Raw genomic sequence first — 17,135 nt, 5'->3', positions numbered from 1 at the left:
AGTCAAAAGCCTGCATGAAATCAATGAAGAGTAGTTGCAACTCTTTTTATTATACTTCTCCATTATTTGCCGAGTGGAGAAAATCTGGTCTATGGTAGAGCCGTCTTTTCGAAAGCCTGCTTAGTATTCCTCTAAGATATGGTTTGTCAGAGATCTCAGGCGGTCAATGAGTATTTTTGTAAGAATTTTCACGGGTTGGGTAGTTAAACTTATTGGTCTGTAGTTTTTGCAATCGCCCTTTCCCTCCCTTTTTGAAAAGGGGGACGATGATGGCTTTCGCCCAAGATCTGGGGAAGTGGCCCGTTTCCCAGACAATTGTTATGACTTTGTGATAGATATCAACCAGTTCCTCTGGGTCTGTTTTTAATAGTTCTGACTGAAGACCGTCCGGGCCTGGGGCTTTTTAATTTTTAGAGATTTTATTGCTGAGAGTACTTCATCTCTTAGTGGAGGAGGGCTTGGGTCTACTGGGTACTGCGGTAGTGGAAAAGATAGTAAGATGTTCGGGTCGGACGTTATTGTGGGGTTCAGTTTTTCTCTGAGGTGATCCTTCCATCGTTCTTGTCTTCCTTCGGAGTCTGTGATTGGGAGTCCGTGTTTATCTAACAGTGTAGGAGCGGCCGATGACTTCTTTTTTGACACCTCACGGACTTTCTTGTACATGAAATGGCTATTACCTTTTTGAAAGGCTTCTTCACACTCACAACATTTGTCATTGACGTTGTGTCGTAGAACTTACCGGATTTTTTTTCTGCTAGGTGCTTCAGCCTCTTGTACTCGTCCTTGCTTCGTCGATCTACCTTGTTAGCACGGGCATGCTTCTGCACACATAGATCAATAATTTCGGTGGTGGTCCACGGTTTATCCGAATGGGTATGAATTCCCGGGATTTCACCAGCAGTTTCTCTGATGATGGATGCGCTTTCGTCGACCAATCGGTCAATTTCTTCTGCCGTTGGAACTTCCATGGGCTTGATTCTTGACAACTTGTTGTAGAGTGCTGTTCTATACCTTTTCCTTGTTTCAATGTTTTTCAGCAGGTTGACACGATATCTTGGTAAGCTTCTCTTGGGCTATTGGGGCTTCCGAATACGCAAACGAAGCTCAGACATGACTTGATCGAGGTCTGAGTCGAAGTCCCCACCGGCTATGGAAACTGTGTTCAGTACTGATGATTTCCATCGCTTGTCGACAAGTATGTAATCAATCATGTTTGCAGTGTGGCCGTCAGGGGATCTCCAAGTAACTTTACATTCTTTGGCTTCTTGGTCACTCCAGGACGAGTCTGTAGCGTAAACTTTGACTATGGTCATGTTGGTAATGGATCCTTTCAGACGAATGGTGATAATACGTTCAGAGACAGGATGGAAGGCAAGAAGAGACTGTTTGGCTCGCTTGGAGAGTAGGAAACCGACACCTCGGCGGTGAACTCCATCACTTCTTCCAGACGTGATGAGCGTGATGTCCTTTATTCTTTCTATTCCTGTGGAGGGAAGGTTAGTCTCAGATAGACCAACAATGTCCCAGCGGTAACGGTTCATCTCGCTTAGGACTAGTTCACTTTTTCCTGGCTTGGCTAATGTGCGTACTTTTAGTGTTCCTAGTGAGAGATATGTTTTTGGGGTTAGGATAAACGAAGTCTTCTCCGACTGGAAAGTCGTCAAATCGGATAAACAATCGTTGGCTGCCCGGTACACGGTAAGAAAATCATTTTCATTATCATCATTATCAACATTATCATCGTTATCATTCTCGCAATTTGCAATTCTTGGTCTCATACCGTCGGTTACCCCGGACGTGGTAGCATGAGTTCTTATTTTCTTATTCGCCATTTTCATCATTTATATTTAAGAGTAGATAACTTCGAAGACCACACTGCCTTTCCATGACGAAAATAAAATAGGGATGAAACATTTTTATTGACAGTGAACAGATATAGAATTTAAACTGGATATTTCGAACACATATACAGTGTTCATCATCAGCAGTAAAACATATTTAATATGTTTTATATTTAATATTTAAATTAAATCAGTTTTATATTTAAGAGAAGGAGTTTCGTGGCTAATTTGTCGGGGTAGCGGTAAGCCACTCCTATCTACCCTTAGCAGAGGCCATTATCCATAAAGCTGGATCGTCTGCCCTTCACAGTTGTCCCTCTAGGAAGGGAAGGGATCCTCCCGTTCGGTGGTGGAAGTTGGGGAAGGTGTGTAACCGCCGGGACATGTCCACACGCCGGTGAGCCCTGCATGGTGTACATCAGAGGGGCCTTCCTCCTCCTCGGCCTGTATTTCTGACCCCCGGGTGAGGGTGTCCGAGTGTCAATTATGGACCCCCCGGAACTAGGTCCCCGCTTGGTCCACGCCTTCAATGAAGGTATCCTACATATTTGTAGGACGTTCCCCTATCCGCCACCTGGGGACGCGATAATTGGCCTGGGGGAGCTCAAGTTCCACGAGCAAAAAATTGGCACACGACAAGTTTTAGGTTCAAAATCAATTTTCATGAGGAGAAAAATAAAAGTACAAGTTTCACAAAGAGAAAAATCAAGACGCAACAAGTTTCACGAATAAAAATCAACGTGAAACAAGTTCCATGGAAAAAAAAATCTGCACATTAAAAGTTCCATGAGCAAAATCAGTTTCACAAGGAGAAAAATCAATGGACAAGTTTGATTTCTGTTCGTGAAACTTGATACATGTTGATTTTTCTCGTCGTGAAACTTGTACATTGATTTTTTCTTCGTGAAACTTTTTCATTGATTTTTCTCATCTCGATACTAATTTTGTTCATGCAGCTTGTCACGTGCTGATTGACTTTTTCTCTTCGTGAAGCTTGTCCATTGGGTTTTCTCCTCATTAAACTGTTTTTGTTCATAGAAATTGTTCCATTGCGCATTGCTCATTCCGTGCTGATTTTTTTTGTACGTGGAACTTCTTGCGTCCTGATTTTTATTAGTGAAAGTTGTTTCATGTTAATTTATCTCTTCGGAAATTTTTGTGAAATTCCTTCATAGATTTGTCTCCTCATGAAACTAATTTTTCTCATGGAACTTGGTATGTGCTGATTGTTTGTTCGTAAAACTTGTTGTACACTGATTTTTCTCTTCATGAAACTTGTACATTTATTTTTTCTTCTCTTGAAATTGATTTTGTACATGTAACTTTTTGTGTATGGATTATTGTTCTTGGAACCTATTGCGTACTGATTTTTGTTCGTGAAATATGTTGCATCTTAATTTTTCTCTCTGTGAAACTTCGTTCATTGATTTTTCTCCTTACGAATATGTTTTTCTAATGGAGCTTGTTGCGTGCTAACTTTTGTTCGTGAGACTTGTTTCGTGCTGATTTTTGTTAGCAAAAATTGTTGCATGTTGATTTTTCTCTTCATTAAACTTGTACATTGATATTTCTCTTCCTTAAACTGATTTTGTTTATGGAGCTTGTCACGCAATAGTTTTTGTTCTTAGAAATTTTTGCGCGTTTGATTTTTGTTATTGGAACTTGTCACATATTTATTTTTCTCTTCATAAAACTCGCACATTATTTTTTCTCCTCGTGAAACTGATTTTGTTCCTGGAAATTGTTGTGTGCTGATTGTTTGATCGTAGAACTTGCTGCTTGCCAATTTTTTGTTCATGAAATTTGTTGCATGTAAATTTTTCATTTCGTGAAAGTTGCATATTGATTTTTTCACCTTGTGAAACTGATTTTGTTCATGGAATTTGCTTTTGGTTAGATTAGGTTCGGGGGGATGTACCATTGGTGAAACCTACACCTAACCTAAACATGGTAGGTTAGGACGAGTTAAGTTAGATGACGTGTCGTCTAATCTAACGTGTTTACCCTGTCTGAATAACTTGTATGATTTTGATAATACCAGTTCCCGTAGTGATAATCAACATGGAACATCACAATTCAACAAAGAAATGGCATGTTTCTGTTGTTCAAATAAAAACAATGATCGTTTTTAGTTCGTAAATTTATTTCTGAGAGGAAATGCTTGAAAAACCTTTTGGTGTGATAATATGCACCAGAAGAGTTTCATCAAGGGGGGCTGGTACACTGTGCCATGCTTGCCTCAAATGCTAGGAGACATCAGAAGAAATACTTATTGTTTTTTTTTTTGTATTAAGTTTAAATGATTGATTTTAGTGTAAACGAATATTTTTGCAGAAAATGTTTTGAAAAAATGTCATTTGTATGATAATGCAAGCTATATAGTGTCTTTTGTCAACCATTGAGTGTCACAGGCTTGGAATCGTCATGGATTATGGCAATCTGGTAATTATTCTAGCAACGATCGATTCTAGTGTAAACGAATATTTTTGCAAGAAAAGAATATCTTTTATTACTTAAAAACAAGAAAAAGGAGACAGAGTCATTTCGGCCTATTAAAAGAAAAACAATAACTCTTACCAACATTCATAATAGATGAACTTCCATTTCACTCTTTTTATATACTACCTAACCGGTAGATTAACAAAAAGACATAAACAGGTCCTACAGAAATGCAAAGCAAAAAAGGAAAGGAAAATCACAATTTAGCCTTTAAACTTTCCTCGGCCTCCTTCTGAAAATCTTGCATCTTTGTCGCTTTAAGTCCCATATTTCCCTGGATTTTCAGTTTTCCTTAGGAAAAGGCTTTTTAGAGTTAAGTCGACCTGACATCAGTTTAGATAGCTTTGAAGACCACACTGCCTTTCCATAACGAAAGTAAAACAGTTCAAAATAGGGATGACAAATCTATTCACTGTCAATAAAAAGGTTTCATCCCTATTCTGAATTGTTTTACTTTCGACATCAGTTCAAATAAATGCATACAGGAGATTACTACGTCTGGACAAGCACCTCTGAAATTTTGTCCAACCTGTAAAATTAGCAAAATGCATGTGTGTTTAGTAAAGATTTTTGCACCCCCTACCCTCCAAAAGAAATCCAGGATATGCCCTAGGATGCACTACTAGTTACTTCAATTATTGACTATCCATAGAATTCAGTCTTTAGTATCAATGTCTATTGGAATTCACTCTACTGGTATCTTACAATTATCCAGTGAGATGCAATTAATTAGTGACCAGTATCCCCATAAGCACTTTAATGAGAAACCTATCTCTGCTTTCAATGGAAGCCCTATCCCTCCTTTTCCGTGACATCCCTATTACTCCATTCTCGTGGCAAATATCCCTCCATTCCGACAGCAGCCAACAGGTACATGTTACGTAAGTTGAAATGTTTTCGAAACGATGCAGGAGCTAATTACGTCATAGGAAAAGTTTTATTTGGCTGTTAAATAACAGTTTCTTTGATTCTTTAAAAAACCTTCAAGGACCCGCCAAATCCTATGATACATAATAGGGTTTATTTGTTATGGCACTTGGTATTAACCAAGTGACATATAGCAATCGTAAATTCTGTCGGTCTGTCGGTCTGTCCGTCTGTCTGTTAGTCCCGGTTTTGCTACTTTAGGCACTTCCAGGTAAGCTAGGACGATGAAATTTGGCAGGCGTATCAGGGACCGGACAAGACTAAAATTAGAAATAGTCGTTTTTCCGATTTGACCATCTCGGGGGGAGGGAGTGGGGGGCGGTCAATTCGGAAAAAATAGAAAAAATGAAGTATTTTCAACTTACGAACGGTTGATCAGATCTTAATGAAATTTGATGTTTCGAAGGATATCGTGTCTCAGAGCTCTTATTTTAAATCCCGACCGGATCTGGTGACATTGGTGGGGAGTTGGGAGGGGGAAACCTAAAATCTTGGAAAACACTTAGAGTGGAGTGATCGAGATGAAACTTGGTGGGAGAAATAAGCACAAGTCCTAGATACATGATTAGCATAACTAGAACGGATCCTTTCTCTTTGGGGTAGTGGGGGGGGGGGGGGTAAATTCCAAAAAATTAGAAAAAAATGAGGTATTTTTAACTTACGAACGGGTGATCGGATCTCAATGAAATTTGACATTTAGAAGGATAACGAGTCTCAAAGCTCTTATTTTAAATCCCGACCGGATCTGGTGACATTGGGGGAGTTTTGGGGGCCTAAAATCATGGAAAACGCTGATAGTGGAGGGATCAGGTTGAAACTTGGTAGGAAAAATAAGCAAAAGTCTTAGATATGTGATTGACATAAATAGAACGGATTCACTCTATTTGGAGGAATTGGGAGGGGGGAGGTTTAATTCTGAAAAACTAGAAAAAATGGCGTATTTTTAACTTAGGAAGGAGTGATCGGATCTTCATGAAACTTCATATTTAGAAGGACCTCGTAACTAAGATCTCTCATTTTAAATCTCAACCGGATCCAGCATCATTGGGGGGGGGCATTTAGGGGGGGGATCTTAGAAAATACTTAAAGCGGAGAGATCAGGATGAAACTGGATGGGGAGAATAAAAACAAGTCTAAGATACATGACTGACATAACCGGACTGGATCCTCTCTCTTTGGTGGAGTTGGGGGGGGGGCAGTTCCGAAAATGAGGTATTTGTAACTTACGAACGGGTGATCAGATCTTAATGAAATTTGATATTGAGAAGGATCTTGTGCTTTAGAACTCGTATTTTAAATTCTGACCTGATCCTTTGACATCGGGGAAGTTGGAGGGGGAAACTGAAATTCTTGGAAAACGTAAAACTTACGAAAAGGTGATTAGATCTTAATGAAACTTGATATATAGAAGTATCTTATGTATCAGATGATCTTATGTCTCAGATTTTCGACTCGAATTGGATCTGGGGACATGGGGGGTTTTAGGAGGGAAACAGAAATCTTGGAAATCGCCTAGAGTGGAGAGATCGAAGTGAAACTTGATGGGAAGAATAGGTAAGCTCTAGATACGTGATTGACGTAATTTAAACGGATCCTTTCTCTTTGGAGGAGCTGGGGTGTGTTAATTTGGAAAAATTAGAAAAATTGAGGTATTTTTAACTTAGGAACGGGTGACCTTAATCGGGGGTAACGGGGGATCCTAACGAAATTTCATATTTAGAAGGAATTCATGTCTCAGAGCTTTTATTTGAAATCCCAACCAGATCTGTTAAAATTGGGGGGAGTTGGAGGGGGAAATAGGAAATCTTGGAAAACGCTTAGAGTGGAGGAATTGGGAAGAAGCTTGATGGATAGGGTAAGCAAATGTCGTAGATACGTGTGACGTCTGAATCAGACCAAGTTCCGCTCTGAACAATACATTCATTTGCGAGATGCAGTTGTAAATGACGGTAATACCACAAACGTTGGAAGATTAACGGTTTTACCTTCGTCATATGCTGGCAGTCCACGTCATATGCATGAATATGCTCAAGATGCTATTGCGTATGTTCAGCTCTATGGTCGTCCAGATTTATTTATTACATTTAAATGTAATCAATCTTGGGACGAGATACAGCAGCTTTTACTTCAAGGACAATCGGTGGTTCATAGATATGACATTACGGCCCGTGTCTTCCGGCAAAAATTGAAATCACTGATAAACTACATAGTAAAACTTGAAGTGTTTGGGTCAGTGTGATGCTGGATGTACTCAGTGGAATGGCAAAAACGAGGATTGCCACACGCACATATACTAATCTGGCAACATTATAAAATTACTTCTAACGAAATTGATGATGTGGTTTCCGCTGAAATAGCTGATGAAAATGTCGATAAGGGGTTATATGATATTGTTGTAAAAAAATATGATACATGGACCTTGCGGTGCACTGAACGAAAATTCACCATGCATGGCCAAAGGAAGGTGCACAAAGCAATATCCTCGACTTTTAGTACCCAACACAATTACTGGAAATGATGGTTACCCACAATATAGAAGAAGATCTACTGAAGATGGTGGTAAAACAGCAATAATAAACAAGTGCAACGGTACCACCATCGAAGAAGATAATCAGTGGGTTGTTCCATATTCCCCATTATTATCAAAAACATTTAATGCACACATAAACGTTGAATACTGTAACTCCGTAAAGGCAATCAAATACATATGTAAATAAGTCAACAAAGGCAGTGACATGGCAGTTTTTGGCTTGCAGTCCGGAATCAAAGATATCGACGAAATCGTACAATATCAGGCTGGAAGTTACTTAAGCAGTAATGAAGCTGTTTGGCGAATTCTTTCATTTCCGATACATGAACGTAGTCCAGCTGTTGTTCACTTAGCGGTAAATTTACAGAATGGTCCACGTGTTTATTTTTCGGAATCCAACGTGCAACAAAGAGCCCTGAATCCACCGGTTACAAAGTTAACTGCTTTCTTTTTGCTATGCAAAAATGATTCTTTTGCAAAAAAAAAACTGCTGTATACTGAAGCGCCTTCGTATTACACGTGGAATACTAAAAATAAAGTATTTGAATGTCGAAAACAGGGTAAGTCAGTCGACGGTCAACCTACCATCTTCAAATATACCACGATAGGAAGACTCTACACCGTTCACCTTAATCAACATGATTGCTTCTTTCTACGCCTGCTTTTGGTGAATGTACCCGGTCCGACGTTCTTTGAGTATTTGAGAACTGTAAACTGTACTACACATGACACTTACCGTAGTGCATGCCAAGCTCTGAATTTATTGGAGAATGACCAATACTGGGATAACTGCATCAATGACGCGTGCGAAACGTCAACTCTAAGTCAAATTCGTGCATTGTTTGGAATCATTCTAACAACTTGCTCTCCTTCAGCTCCTACAGAGTTATGGGAAAATATAAATCGAAAATCTCCGAAGATATACTCCATTGAAAACGGTTAGAGACGTCAGATATGACTTTTGATTTTACATCAGAAATTTATAACTACACTTTAGTTATTATAGAAGATTTGTGCGTATGTATGGCAAACAAACCTCTTCAGTATTTGGGAATGCCTTCACCTAATCGTACCGCCGCTGTTTCGACATGTGTAGAATTGGATCGTTAACAAAATTACACTACGAGTGATCTATTGTCGTATGTACAAAATAACATTTCCAAGTTAACGTCAGAACAAAAAGACATTTATGATACGATAATGCATTGTGTCGATAACAACGTCGGAGAAAGTTTCTTTTTGGAAGCACCAGGAGGTACTGGTAAAACGTTTGTGATAAAACTGAGTCTGGCATTGCGGGAGATTTCAGGCAAACATTACCTATAATACCTAGATCAACCCCTGCAGACGAAATGAATGCTTGCCTGAAAAATTCTAATTTATGGGCACACGTAAAAACATTAAAATTACCTACAAATATGCGTGTCCGACTGCAAAACGATGACTCTGGTCAAACATTTTTAGATCAATTGCTGGCAATTGGAAACGGAAAGCTCCCACTAGACTCAATTTCAGGACGCATACAACTACCTGCTGAATTCTGTAATTTAGTGACGTCCAAAAATGAATTGACTGAAAAAGTATTTCCGAATATTCTAAACAATTATAAAAATAATAAATGGCTAAGTGAAAGAGCGATTCTTGCACCCAAAAATATAGACGTCCGTGAAATCAACAATACTGTTTTAACCAAGATTCGAGACAGGCGGTCCTTTACAAGTCAGTCGACACAGTTTTGGAACCAAATGAGACGGTTAATTATCTATCTGAATTTTTAAAATCCGTGGATCTCTCAGGGTTTCCACCACACGTGCTACAACTAAAAATAGGTGTACCAATAATACTGTTAAGAAATATCAACCTGCCAAAGCTTTGCAATGGCACGCGACTCGCCGTAAAAACAAAAACAACGGAAAACGTAATAGAGGCCACAATCTTGACAGGGCCTTTTGAGGGTGAGGCTGTTCTTATTCCTCTCATTCCCATGATTCCAACGGATCTGCCTTTTTAATTTAAAAGATTGCAATTCCCAATTCGATTAGCATTTACAATCACCATCAACAAAGCTCAAGGTCAATCATTAGAAAAATGTGGTATAAATCTTAATACTGATTGTTTTTCCCATGGACAATTGTACGGTGCATGTGCGAGGGTCGGTTACCTGACAATCTACTTATATGCAGCGACAATTGGACAGCGAAGAATGTTGTATATTCGCAAGTTTTACGCACTTAATTTGTATTGTATCTATCTATCTATCTATCTGTATAAAAACAAGTTGTGTGTATGCATGTTTGTTTGTTTTCAAAAAGAGCGTTTGCATATGACGTCATTATAAGTACATAAGGCTTTGTATATGCACAGACAATGGGAAAGCCAAGAATGTTGTATATTCGCAAGTTATACGTAGTTCAAAACACATATATAAATCTATCTATATTCATTGGTGGTACACAGGGACACAACTACAATGGCGCGTAACTAATATGGCGCGTAACGACTTACACGCGCGGGGGGGCTTGGGGGAGGTGCGAAGTGCCCCCAACAACTAGTAGGTAATATGATTTGACAGCATCATTTTAGCTTTGAGTAATAGCAGTCCCATTTTAACTGCTGCTAATAACTAATAACTTGCAACTGTACTAATAACTTGCATGCTTAGATGTTATCGCGCGTGGTCTTGATATTGCCTTAGAGGATTTCCTTATATCATTGTTTCGATTTTGATAAAGTATTGCAAGATGTTTCATAATATCAGACAAGATTTTGATAATATCGTATAAAACTTTGGCAATGCTTGGCAAGATTTTCGTATCCTTGATTATAGCATACATGTTTTCATATTACTACTTAAATTTGGTAATAGCAGAAAGGATTTTGGTGTCACCATCTAAGATTTTGACAATATTATACACGTTCTGATAGTACTGGAACATATTTTCGTAATACCAGGTACGATTTTGATAATACCATGCTTAACTTTGTTAGTAGCTTATATGATTCAGGTTTAGACAATGCACCAACTTCAGGTTTTGATAATACAACATAGATTTTTCATAATATAAGGCAATATTTTTATGATGTAGTCCTATTGGTTTGATAGGATTAGATTAGATTTTGATAATACTACACAGTATTTTGGTAATGTCTGGTAATATTTTGACAGTAACAAACATGAGTTTGATAATTCCTTGCAAGATTTAGGTATTGTCCAAAAGAATTCTCATAATATATCAGAAGCCTTTAATAATACAAGACAGGATTACGTAATATTTAACATATGTTGGTAATATCATGCAAGACTTTGATAGTACCACATGAGGTTTTGATAGTATTTGACAGATCTGATAATCTTGATAATAGCATACACAAGTTTGGTAGATAGATAGATACTTTATTTCGTGATTAAACCGAAAACAGGCATTTCACAGAAACAAAAACAGAAAAAAAACACTACAAAAAGAAAAAGGGAGAAAAAGAGTACACACTATCTAAAGCAAAACATAAACACTAACTAAAAGTCAAGTCTCTTTGTACGGGATAAAAATCTGTTTACACTAGTCCGAACTCTATTATTTCTAATTATCAGCGATAAAGGAAACGGCACACTTATTTCATATTCACTTAACTCGAACTCCATTGCTAAACGTGCTCTACAATAAACAGGGCAATCAAATAGAAGATGACTGCATGTTTCCATTAGACCGCACAAGCACAATGGAGAGTCAGCTTTCCCGATTCTATTTAAAAAATAAAGCAATCTACTATTACCTGTAATAAGCTGTGTTAATCTACTATTTGGGGGAATTTTTGATGCAGAGATAAGGTCATCCTTATTTTCAAAAAAGTTAGCCGGCCAGGTGCTAACAGAATTTTTAAACTCATCAAACCATTTTGCATACAAAAACTTATTTAAAGATTTACGGTTAATATGAAAGGGCTGAAATACACCAAGGTCATTAAAAGAAAGACCCAAAAAATTTGCAATAATTTGGTCAGTATAATGGCTATGATGTGCCGAATAACTAATTCCATTCAAGGTAGGACTCAAAACCCTCGGCCAATTTTGAGGTCGACCATTTTTTCCATATCTTAATATACTTAATTCCAATGCTCTTAAATCCATTGGAAGCACTCCTTCGAGAGCGGTTACTACTTGCGTTTGAGCTGTATTGAAAGATTTAGAAATTATGATCATAGAAAATCTTTGCGCCGACCATAGCATTCTCTGAATATTCTTTTTTCTCAGTGCAGAGATCCAAATAGGACACGCGTATAAAATATGGCTTTCGATTACTGATTTATATAGCATCCTCAATGCATGTGGATTTAGGTTCCAAGTACCCTTGGCAACCGTTAAAAGACGAGCAGAATATTGTTTTGCAGAGTTGATTTTATGTCTAACATGGTCAGTCCATAATAACTTTCTATCAAGAATAACACCCAAATATTTAACCTTATTTTTAACAGGTATCTCAATTCCATCGTACATTAGCTTTACAGTCGGAAGCTGATGCTTCCTTGAAAATAAAATTGCTTCTGTCTTTGATTTATCAAACACGAGCTTGTTATCTACTGACCAAATTCGAAAATACGAAAATACCCTTGATGCCAAGGATTCTAAAGTTGATATTATGCTTGATGTGATAATTGCACAAACATCATCAGCATATGCCTGAATTTTTACATTAGGAATATTTATTTCTAGAAGATCATTTATGTTAACCGACCATAACAGGGGGGATAATATTCCACCTTGAGGACATGATCGCTCCAAAATGCACGAATATTCACCCTTATACGTAACAACTCTATCAGAAAAGTAACTATAAATTAAATTTAAAAGCCCATCGGGGCACAATTTAGCCTTTAACTTTTTCAGTATTCCAGGGTGCCATGCAGAGTCAAATGCGCCTTTTATATAAAAAAATATGCATATAGTAAAGATTTTTTTCTGCATATTCTCCTCCGCCGTGGTAACAATACCATCAATTGCATCAATAGTACTTTTCCCACTACGGAAGCCAAACTGCAGGGGCGAAAGCCAACTATATTCATTGCTAATCACAATCATTCTATTTGCAATGGCACGCTCATACATTTTACCAAGATTTGAGAGTAGGCTAATCGGACGATACGAAGCTGGATTGCCATCATTCTTTTTGCCATTTTTTTTTAAAACCATTATATTTGCATTTTTCCAACTTTTCGGGAAATATGAAACTTTTAAGCAACTATTCACTAACTTTACCAAACTAGGAGCAAGAACGTTGATGTTTTTAATTAGGGTTAAATTTACAATTCCATCTGGGCCTGGGGCCTTTGATGGCTTTGAACCTTTAATTATTTCTTTTAATTCATTCAAGGAGACTTCAGTAACACCTGATGTGCTATTAATCAAAAAATCTGCAAGTTCTGCTCTAATTTCACCATGGTAATTACTATCAGTTGAATGATCGTCCTTTAAAAACCACTTATTTAGCAATACCTCCCCGGCTTCCGTTACAGAGTTAGTCTTATTGCCGTCATCTTTTGTTACATGTAGTGGCTGAACAATGGCATTACTATTTTTACAAATTTTGTGGATTGTATTCCATGGATCCAAATTCGGTTTATCTGCACAGAATTTATTCCAGTCACTCTTTTTAGCATTTAAAATACCCAGTTTATAATTCTTTTTTGCATTCCTTAAATTAACCTCATTTTCGAGAGAATTGCAGGATTTAAATATCCGTAGCAATCGTCTATACCCTTTTCTAAGTTCCGATAATTCTGAAGTCCACCACCGTGAATACTTTTTGGGAGAGCCACGACTCACTGGAGTTGATTCATTGGTAGCTTTTTGTATTAAGGCTGTTAAAGCATCTACAGCTTTATCTATTTCTTCAGCATCCGTAGTAGGGAGGGAATATAAACTATCTACTTCATTTAAAATAATGTTGCTAAAAACATTCCAGTTAGTTTTTATGTAATCATACTTGATGTTATTACAAATTTCCACGATATCTGCCTCAAAAACTAGGTTAAACTTGATATACAAGTGATCAGATAAGGATGGGGGTCATTTGTCAGTTCCCAGCTGTCAACAAATTTTAGTAAATTTAGACCAACTGCTGTGACGTCGGGGCTCGAATATGAAAATTCATACGTTGGCATATCTGGGTCATTCAGTACTACTAATGATTTCCTGGCAACAAAATCCTCAATGGATTTACCTTTCAAATCGGAATAAATATTATTAAGCCACAGTGAACTTTTGGCATTAAAATCTGCCCCCAAAACATAATTTGAATAATTTCTAAGACTATCTATACTTGCTAAATAGCTATCTACTGAGCACAGGGATGGAGGGCAATACATGGATGAAACTAGAATAGTTCTACTTTTAAGATAAACAGACACTGTAACACATTCACTGGTCGAGATTTCGTAGTGTATATCGCATTTTAGGGATTTATGGACAAGTATAGCAGCACTATAGAATCTTTTCTCAAATGTTGTCTTTGAGAAGGTATTGTACATATTCGGCAAACACGAAAGTTTACCAGATTTATTAATGTAAGGCTCTTGAATAAGCACGACATCAGGGCATAAGTCAACCAGTGTTTTTTTTAATTGTGCCGCTGCAGCATAACAATGTTGTAGGTTAATTTGTAGAAACTGTAAGTTATTCTTAAACGTATTTACTTGAGACGTGTTCTGCATTCAGGCTATATAATCAATATTCTTTTTTAATTGTTGGGTTATTTCTCTAGCTGTTGGACAATTTTTGTAGTCGTACGATGGATGTGGCTCACAATTGAGCTGTCGCTTATTGCAAGAACGGCAACTAGGGCGACTACTGAAGGATTTAGTACATTCATTATAGTCATGATTACCCATACACCAAGAGCAGGTTAAATCGCCCTTACACTCAGACTTCTTGTGGCCGAAAAGACAACAATTGGTGCATCGTATAAGGTTAATGTAATCTTCGCATTGTAGGCGAAGAAATCCAAAATTGAGGCCTCCTCTTTTTAAAATTTCTCCTCTGATTTTTGGACTCATTTCTAATACGACGCTGCAACTTTTTCCTTTTTCAATAATAGTCACCACTTCCAAGGTTTCTCCAGCAATAACAAATTTTTCCATATCTGGATTACTATGTTCTATAAATTCTTTGCACTCTGATTTATTTTTGATTATAGGAGCACCGTTCACAAGCATTCTTGGCAGGCGTTTTTTTAATTCCCTCGAAGTATATTTTAGTGCTACTGAATTTTTGTTGAAAGCACAAAGAGCTTTGTTTAAATCTTGTTTTGAGTTAAATTCAACAATGATTTTGCCTTCTCGCCCATGTTTGATATTTTTAGCAGAAAATTTGGTGGAATCTTCTCTGATTATTTTACTAATGTCTTGCACTATTTTTGCCGGTGGTTCTATCTTTTTTTTATGATCTGTTGCTTCATTACTGCTTGGCTCAAGAATAATACTAAAGGTTTCAGGAGCTTTAACAACACTAGAGTACGATCTACAATCTTTAAGAGAGGCTGGGGCCATTGTATCTTTATTTTCCAATTTTTCGTGTAATTTGATTATATTTTGGAGGTTATCGTTCTCGTTGCGCAAAAGTTTTGCATTTTCTTCTAAAAGCTGATGATATAAAATTCGAATTCACTCACAAATATCGAATGCGTAATCCCTTCCTCCTGGGATTTTCTTTACCTTGGCAAGAATTCCTTTTAAGGCACCGATTAGAGTACTAAAACTCGTTGCGTTTTCTGTGCTTAACTGCAAAAGAGTCTCTTCAGCAGCTTGATTATCGGAAAATTCTTCCATTGTTAGAATCAGAATAAAACACTAGCAAAATCCTTTCATGGCAAGGGATATATTCTTCACTCGAGACTCTTAACACGATTTTCACCAATCTGTATAAATCATGTACAATACTATCCTAACCGGGTAGTTGTTCACAGTTCAAAGGCTAGAACCAGACTCCAAGTTTGGTAGCACTACGTTAATTTTTGTTAATAGGTAGCTTGATTTTGATAGCATCACATTAGAATTTGGTAATATCAGTCACGTTCTGGTTAAAGAAGAAAAATGAAATCTCTTAAAGTATTATGTTACAACCCTCGTGTGTGTCCTTCACAGTTTTAAGTGGGGGCTCCCCCATGGGTCCCTGAATTCTAGTATGTCACGTGAGAATGCATCATCCTTAACACTGGTAAATACTCTTTGTTACATAAGACCTAAAGATATTATGAAGAAAAACATCTTGATGAAAAATGTGTTAAAAACTGCTTGAAATGTCTTGAAACGTCTTTAAAAATACCTAGAAGAATTTTTTTTTTAAGAGCATCTTGAAATACCTTGAAATGTCTTGGAAAACATCTTGAAAAATATCTTTAAAATATCTTGAAATGTCTTAAAATATCTTCCATTAAAAGCAGGGAAAGGACTCTAAAAGCAGGAAAACTACCAATGGGGATGCTGCTTTAGTGCTCCCGATTCAATTATTTAGATTTCACCGCCATATCTGATCAATCTATGAAAATTTTGATGTTTGACCAACCATTTTTTTTTTTTTTTACTACAAATGGGTAATTTAGAGCACATACAAAGATTAGTTAAGCTCTGAATTTTAGCTAGCAGCCTTTATTTCATCTATTTCATCAGCTTTTAGTCTATTGGTAGAGGAGAGGGCAGAAGCTTTGGGGGAAGAAAGGAGAGAAAGAGATCTGAGCTTAAACCTGACCATGTCCTTATAGGACCTCTGGTTTCTCTTTTTTAAAACGTAGGAGCTGAAATGTGTAGACCCTTTCTTAAAGCAAAAATCAGTGGTTTCCCAAATTTCAATTGAACATGCATCTCATAAGCCTTAGTGGGAGCTCCCAAACAAAGTAGGAAATTCTGCTTGCTTTTGTTTAAATTACACGGTTATTTATTACCTTTAAACATATATTTGTAATTTATGCTAAAAAATAAGCAAAATATTTAAATCAAATAAAAACATAGTGCAATGTGAGAGATGACTTTTTTGTCTGTCATCAATAGGTTTTCTTTTTTTTAATTATTAGGCTTATGCATCGTAGGGGCCATTTGAATGCAGTTGTCTGAATAATCGTCAGTCAACCGTTTCGTGGGTTTGTTTTTTATGAATTTCATAGTGGAAATGAAAATCCCACACAGGTATGTTTAGATGAACATTGCCCTTGCTTGTAATCCAACATGAGTGAAAATTAGATATTAGGCAGAGGTACAAAAGGTCAAATATTTCCATTTGTTGAAGCAAGTAATTTTAAAGATAGGTTACTTTGAAAATCAACCAGTTCTGTGTACATCGCAGTGTTGTCTTC

Source organism: Artemia franciscana, chromosome 3, assembly GCF_032884065.1.
Source record: "Artemia franciscana chromosome 3, ASM3288406v1, whole genome shotgun sequence".
In the NCBI taxonomy this organism is placed as follows: Eukaryota; Metazoa; Arthropoda; class Branchiopoda; order Anostraca; family Artemiidae; genus Artemia; species Artemia franciscana.
This window is presented reverse-complemented; position numbering follows the sequence as displayed.